Genomic DNA, 8530 nt, shown 5'->3' on the forward strand with positions numbered 1-8530 from the left:
TTCCTCATTCAATATGTTAAAATAATCTGGAGTAACTCCCAAGTGGAATGACTTTAACGTTAAAATCCCAGGACACTTTTGCTTGTGCTGATGAAAGGCTTTCCATGCTGTTAAGCTCAAACCAAGACTCTTACGCCTTGAGTATTTGACATTTTGGAGACCTGCATTCTCACACAGCTTCAAAATGTGATTCGAGACATAATATGAAATGTGTTGAACACAAAACGGAAAACACTGCATATTTTTAAATACAGTTTCACTGTTGAAGTTAGCAAATATGACCTTTAGAATCAGTATCAGGAGTAAATGCCAGATTCCAAGCTGTAAGTAATAATTTAGTGACACTGTCTAGGCTAACTATCCACTATATTCTCCTGGGGTGTAAATTTGCTATTGGAGAATGTGTCTGGCTGCATGGGGAGGACGGCGGACACAGAGGAATCTAAAGTACATGCTACTAGACACAATCATCAAGAATGGAAATCTATGGCACACTTTCGTGTACCACTCAGAATCCGCCAGCAGCTGTGGGCTTTTAGTGAAGCATGCACGTCGACTTTCCTCTCCTCAGGCCAAACGCTCCGAACTTTAACAGAAAGTCAGCTTTTCTGAATCACTTGTCAGGTGATTTACTGTAAAACACGAGTTTGCTCTGTGATGAAAAGGGAAGAATAAGATTTAATGTTGGCAGACTTATGAAGTGTTGACACTCAAAAAAGCAGACAAGGACAGGAGACAGGCAAACTGGCACCTGAACAGAAAGAGAGGCAGAGAGAAGACAGGACACCACAGCAGACTTCCTGTCCCCAAGAAAGAACCAGCAGCAGCAGCAGGCTTGGCCTCTTCCCAGCTTTGTCCAATCAGCTTGCATCTCACATGGCTGGTCTTCATCTCTGAATTCTGACAGCCCCTCTCCCTTTCTATTCCTTTGTAAATTTTATTTGGGACAGAGGCTTTTAAGCTGCCATGTATCCACTGCTGTTTGTACCGTTTATCCTAGTTGTCATCACAGAACATGGCGCCGGCACATGTCAGGATGTTCTTGCAGGAGGAAGTGATCCATAAAGTGTGTGGTCCTTCAAGAGGACGCAGGCCGATTCAGGCCTCAATTTACAAACTTTCCCTCTTCACTCTTGTTCCCTCCTCCATCAATAACATTTTATGGGAAACACCTACATGGTTGATACTCTAAACAGAGACTTTTAAGGCAAAGTTTTTAGCTCTAAAATTGAGAATATAATGCATCTCCACCCCTTCACTTTTCTCCCCTCATCATGAGGAGGAGGGACTTAAAATCTCCCATTTAGAACAGTTTAGGGACCGTTGTGTAGAAGGCAACAGATTTTAAAAAGCCCTATTTAGTCTTCCCAGTGGCTGTTTGACGTCATTTAATGGAGGAAACGCTGTCTTAAGTAAACTGACAAAAATGAGAAACCTCTCTAACAGCTTACAGTTGTCATTTAGTTAAGCCTGAGCATTGTAAACACCAGGGGAAAATCAGACATGATCCTTGCCACACACGAGTCTCTGAATAATACAATATCACTATATTTCAAATGGTATTAATTATTTAGCCTATAAGACAGAAAGGAAATTCTTTTGGCACCATAAACCCTGTTATAAACACCCTGTTATCATCTCAGAGATCCAAACAGATATGTGTATCATGAATGACGTAAAGCGTTATCAGCGAAAAGAGTCAATTTGCTTCTTTTAATACTACAATTATCACAAAACCAAGCATTACCAGGCCACTAGACCACAAAATGCTGCATGGGAAACACAGAGACATTTGCTAAACTAATGGTGGTGACAATGCAAACACTTCCAGCATCTGTCAAAGCCCCACATAATTGTTTCTTTGTGTTGATGTGTTAAGTCACTTTTCCTCACCTGGTCAAACACTCAGCCTCTACAAATATTTAATAGATTATAATAGAAATTGAGTATTTGATCTGATTATTCTATAATACAGAGCTATATTGGTGGTAGGGATTTTCACTGACTAATGTTTAAACAAAGATTCTGAGTTTGAACACAGGTAGAATGTGTGAAACTTACTGTAACACATATAAATATTAAAAGAGACAAAATTGCAAAAAAATAATTTCTTAAAACAAATCTGTAATATTTGTCTTCCTTTGTTACTAGATGCTATTTTTAAGAGCAAAATAGATTGGGTTCACTTTATAGATGGCATGTGTTGCCCTAGCATTCACTGAACACTATCCCGTGTCAGAAGTGTTTATAAAGGCCTGGTGCATGCACAGACAGAGTACCAGCATATCCCCGTTACCCTTTAAAGGCAAAGTGAGTGGAGATACATGTCACTGCTAAAATAAGGATTGAGAGTGAGGGGTTCAAATACACAACTTGCAGAATAATAAAGTCAGAAGCATTTTCGATGTAAAACATTGTGAGAAAGAAAAGAAGTTTCTAACCCTGCACTTAACCCCCCCAGATGTTCACATTTGTATGTCCAAGTTGAGGCAAAGGAGATTAATGGTTTTCAGAATCACTGCCGTGATTTCTGTAAAGGCAAAATTATGGTTCTCCATCGATACATGTAAACATCTGTGTGAACCTACGCAGAGAAGAAGGTTATGAGTAACTGAAGGTTACAAAGGCTTGCAGAGGCCGGAACATGCACACGTAACAAATGTGTGTTGACGAGCTGATTGGTTAACATGTATTCATTTTACATGGAAAAAAAAAACACAACAAAAAATTAATAAATAAAAGAAACAGCTAAACACAACTTTCCCATTTTGTTCTTCTCTCCATTCTGCAATTTTGTGTAGCAATTTGTTTATGTTGGCGTAACTTCACTTTTACTTTACTTACACTTCCTGCTTAGTTGTACTTCTTCAGTAAATATTGTTGGTGCTGGTGTAACAGAAACCCTTACGCAAAGGTCTCCGAACTTTATGTGTGCATATCTTCATGGACATGCAGAATGCAAGTACAATTCCAGCTCCTTCTGTGCTGGCATGTTGTGTCAGCATGAACACGTTTAAAATGGCATTCACTCAACAACAGGAGAGCTGATGAATAAATCATCGTGTTTAAAGACAAGGTCATCTTTTTCATAGATTTTTTTTTCTATTGACAAATCATTTTGCTGACTTTGGAGTGTTGTGACTCAATAAAACCTTGACTGTTTCCTTGTATTTTCTTTAAGAAAACTGTAAGAAGTAATATACTGAGTACAGGAATGAGTCAAAATTCTAAGAACACATGGTGCTAGAACATTTCTCTGAGTCTGCATTATGCACAGGTTGTTCAGAGCTCACTGGGAGTGTTCAATTATTAAAGTGCTAAAAGGCAATATAGTTAAAAATTAAAGCAACTCTCTTTGCCAGATTTGTGCATTTCACTCTATGTCCAGCATAGCTACTTAAAGGCTAGGAAAAAAAAATAACATCACTGTCAAACAATACAGCCAAACATGTGTAATAAACCATAGAACATAAAGAACTAGAAAAAATCACATAGGGAAAACATTATAAAATCTAGTGGTTTGTGTGATGTTAATTACATTTTTTCCCCCTTTGACTAGTATTTAGTAATTTACATATATAAATATAATATGTATTCATTTTCTTGATGGAAGTATGTTTTTGTGACAAGATAATTTATTTGGGTTTATTAAATATGTTGAATTTTAAAACATCTAAGTTCAACACATTCATGGAATTAATATTTTAAGTCAAATATATTAATAATTTAGTAAAGACATCATTAGAAATCAAATCAAGCAAATACTGTGTCACGCAGCAAAAACACCCAAATTAAATACTGAAGAAATTACTGGAAATCTGAATAAAATGTGAACGTGATGGGAACAGCTAAGTGTGTCCTATCCCTGTGGTATCAGATTATGGGTTTAATGACTTCTAAAGGCTCAGGTCATTTCCTGTCTGTGCTTCCTGGTGCTCAAACCAATGCATGTTGAACTTGGACTTTCCCTGCAGCACTCCACTCTGCTTGCCCTCAACTAGACTGGTCACTGGGGAGAGGGCCTCTACGTTGTCCAAAGACTCAGGGCTCTCAAACAGACTAAACCATCAGACCCTGGCTCTGATCTAATCTGTGCTGGGCAAGAAAACCCAGCAGGGCCTGTTATTACTCTAGTGCATGAGGAAAGTACTCCTTTCTCTACACATGCACTCTGATTTTAGTCTGAGTGGCCAGATAAGCCTTCAGACTAACTAACCACACAGGAATTCAAAGATAAAGTCTGTTGAAGGTGCATAAGCTCGCGAATAGTCGTAAGCGTGTAACCGTGGCTGAATTTACCAAAGAAAAAACAAACCTGTGACTTTATTTCCATTAGTGCAAGAACTTTTCAGACTTGGTTGTATGTGCAGCTGAGGGCACATGCACATCATGTTTGGCTGATACGGCAGGCACACTGTCTGCAATCAACATCCTCAGTATTTTCAAGCTTGGATGGACATTTTGCTGATCCATTTTGACAGAGGTGCTCTTTGATGTTTCCACTGAACATTGAGAAACCATTGTTAAGTAGTGTGCTCTGTAGGAGACACAGACATCATGTGATTTCGATCATTGTCCTTATGCAAGGTAGACCATTAAGTTAACTCAGTCCCAGGTGTAGTAGAGCATACATGCAGGTATTTAGCACTATACCAACTTAAAAACAGCATATAGGTTTTAGGCTCCATCAGTAAAATGAAAGTGCAGTTGATAAAATAATGTGTTTTCCAGCTTTGCATTTCATGTGCAGAGTGTAGCAAAATAGTGGCAAAGCTCTGCCTCTTTCCATTAATCTGCTCATCACAGCTAAGCACTAACGACGTTAGTCAACAGTGAGACAGGCTATAAAACTAGAGCCCAATTTTCTAATCTTGATTTGTTCCCAGCCTACCTAAATACCTACTGTACATCTTTTTGCAGATGATACAATTGTCTACAGTGCCAGTGAGTAGTTGCAGTTCTTGTTTAATGCACTTTTACAGTGCTTTTACCTTTACTGTAGTTCGTTAGACACAAATGTAGAACATTTATTCATTTTTTTACTGCTGTGTTAAACTGAGAGATTTTACATTTAGCTGTCATATAGACAATATTGTGGATAAACTTGATAAAGGTTTGGCTTCAACTATAGAACTTCCTGTGTTTTAGGAAAAATATTATTAAAGTTTTCTTCTCTGTTCTGTATTATAGGGAGAAATATTACTACCACCATACTTGGGCCCTGAGACCTGGTATGCCATTCTGCTCTCAGGTTCATTCCTTGAGATAATGATGGCACTAACCGCTGCATTTTATATAATGTCTTCCCTGACTCTGAGACATAATAACCACTGGTATTTATTTATCTAGAAAGTGCCCATCGGAAAATTGCCATGTTATATCTCATTTTTTGGAACTGTGGCTCCACACCTACTTAACTTGCTACAATGCTGCCTCAGAAGCCCGTACTAGAAGTGATCTGCTTGAAAGTAAACCGATCTCATGAAATAATCTGCAAAGCCACCAAAGAATGTAAACATACAACTCACTCCACACTCTACATCAGAGAGATTTTGATTTTTTCATTTGGATTTTTATAATTTTTTGCAATATTTTTATCGATCCGGCATACCAGGATCGATATATATATATATATATATATATATATATATATATATATATATATATATATATATATATATATATATATATATATATATATATATATATATATATACACATTGCAAAAATTCACCAATAAACAAATTTGCATCAAGGGTCCTTAAAATCTGTACGACACCTTCAGCGACAAAGACTTTTTAAGCATGCACTGGCTACTTTCCTGCACACGCTGTGGCTCTCCAGCTCATATAACAGCTGCTGGTAATGTGAGTTGAGAGAGCCAGGCTCAGTCAACCGATGGGAAGTGTGTCTGCAGCATGAATGAATAGTGCTTGTGTGAACACCAGGAGCAAAGGACTGAGATTAAATATTTTGAGAAGGATGGTAGCTGAATCTCAATGGTTTACTTTCCATAAAAGAATAACACACAATAGGGAAGAGACTGGTATATACCTTCCATTATGTACAGTATGATGCCACTTCACTGCAAAGAGGTTTGATACATTCAAATGCTTTCTTCTTTCCTCTGAAACATAAACATTTTATAAGCATGGACATTCATTTTATGCCTTTTAGTCCAGTTGTAAGGTTACATTTTTTTTAAACGTGTACATTTTGGGATTGTGTAATGTACACTTGTGTGAATGATTGTGGCCCTTTTAATGTCACACTGTCATAACAAATATCTAAGAATGACAGTCAGTAGCCTCTTTGGCTGAACGTAATGTAGATACTCACATGACACGGCTATGAGATATTGTTGAGCTTAAGTTTATTGTTTAGTCATTGAATCTAAACTGTTGTTTCAGTCAGTGACAGAAATTTGATTAGGCAACAAACAAAAACTAAATCTGTGTGTGCGTCATGGGTTAAGCCAAGTTTCCTGTTAATCTCCAACATAAAGTCCACATGAAGCCCACTGGAGGGTAACAGAAGTAGATATCAAAGGAACAACTAATAATTTCTTTAGTAACTAATTACTATTTAAATTACTATTTCAATCTTCTATGGAGTACAAAACTGTCTTACTTTAAACATTTCAACTGATTAATTAATAATTCATCAAAATTTTTGCAAAGTTCTTTGTTGATCAACTAGTCAATTAATCATGTAAATTTGTTGATTTTGAGTTCACGATAACTATGCATTGTAACAATGTAACAATGTTACTTTATACTGTAACAATAATTTCCTTTACAAAAACATTAAAGTACTGCCACTACAATAATAAATATGTTCCCATATTAACCAAGTCAATACAAGTCAACACAGAGGTATTTTTAATTTAGAGGTCACAGCTAATAGGGTTCTGCCAGGATTACAGGGACTTAATTAAGATTAATTGTAGCATTTATTCCTCTTCACTTAGTGTAAAAATCAAGCGTGGCAGCACAGTATTGAGTGGAGCTGCAGGGCTGGTGGGTATTACTATAGTGACTTGACATCCACACACAAGCACTCTCAAGGTAGGTGGTTTTAGGCTAAAGGAATTTTGACAGGCTCCATTAGCTAACACTTGACTCTGACACCGAGGAGTGAACACAGGCTGGAGCTCCAAGACCCCCCTGGGTCCTGTTTACCTTTCAGACCACACTAGTCCATCTGACAACTTAGACAATGAAAGATATAGTTGGCAACACTGCAGGACACCCATATAGTACAGTAACAAAACAAAGCAGGAAGCAGGGATCAGTGTTGGGATAATCTATTTAGAGGAAGAAATAAGACTTGTTAAGACAAATATTCGGCACTTTTCAGACTGACTTTTCTGTCTGAATATTAAATATAGTTCTAAACAATGTGTGAATCCTGCATATTTGTGCAAATTAAAAATGCTGAATTTTCGGGTTTGTGGAGGGTATCTCTGAACATTAGACCACCCTGCCACCTCCTTCTCTCTGCTCTTCTGTCTAAAGGCCAAATCTACAAGGGAAACTTTCCAGATGGCCTGTGTGTCTAAGCAGTAATCAACAAAGGAATTTGTTTGGTTAGCAATGGACAATTAGATGGTTTTTAGAGCATTTTGTAAGAGACGGAATTCATAGCTGACCGATGTTGAAAGTGGAGAAAATAAAGGAATTAAAGGAACTTGTTCTGTTTCCAAATGGCAACTTACAAAATAGATTTTTGTTACTATTGGATTATTATTTTGAAAAATGTCATTTGTACTCAACACAGTTAAATGCTATCAGACAACACTGACAATAACCTGTTCTAAGTAACACAAATGCAGATGGAGTAATACTACAGAGCTGGAAATATGTTGTTAAACATTACTTTGTTAAGTGTAAAAATTGATTATTGGTTTATTAATCTTGGATCAAGTTGGCTTTAGTTACTGCATGTTCGAATTTTGAGCTGTCTAAGGGAGAAAAGCAAGTCGTTTTAAATTCAGGGAAAAAAGGTGAAAATAATTGATAACACTTCACAAACACTGGCCGTGGCCAATACAGCAATTTGCATCTGCTTTAGAAAAAACAGAAACCGTTGGTGTACTGAACAACACACAGAGTGGGCTGGCCCAGCAAAACAACAGCAGCTGATGACAGAAGCACTGGGAGAGCTGTGAAGAGAACCCCATCAACAACAACCTCCACAGAGCAGGGGTGACGGATTGGGACAGATACTGTGTAAATTCTATATACAATTGGAGTAAGAAATATAGTTGCAATTTGCAATGACCAAATATTAACTTTTTTAATTTTACAAATTAAAAAAGTGATTATTCAAATAGTCCTTTATTTCCATTATCAAAAGATTCTGCTGACATCTTTTCCAAAAATGTGAATTGTTGCAGCATTTCTTTGTTGTTGCCACTAAGTATAGAGCTGCCATACATATAAGTAAAAATTGGTTTAAGGATGTAGCAAACATACAGTACAAATGCTTGATCACTTTCCACTTAAATTTGTCTACTTTTGTCAAATTT

The sequence above is a fragment of the Channa argus genome, chromosome 4 (assembly GCF_033026475.1).
Source record: "Channa argus isolate prfri chromosome 4, Channa argus male v1.0, whole genome shotgun sequence".
Lineage (NCBI taxonomy): Eukaryota > Metazoa > Chordata > Actinopteri > Anabantiformes > Channidae > Channa > Channa argus.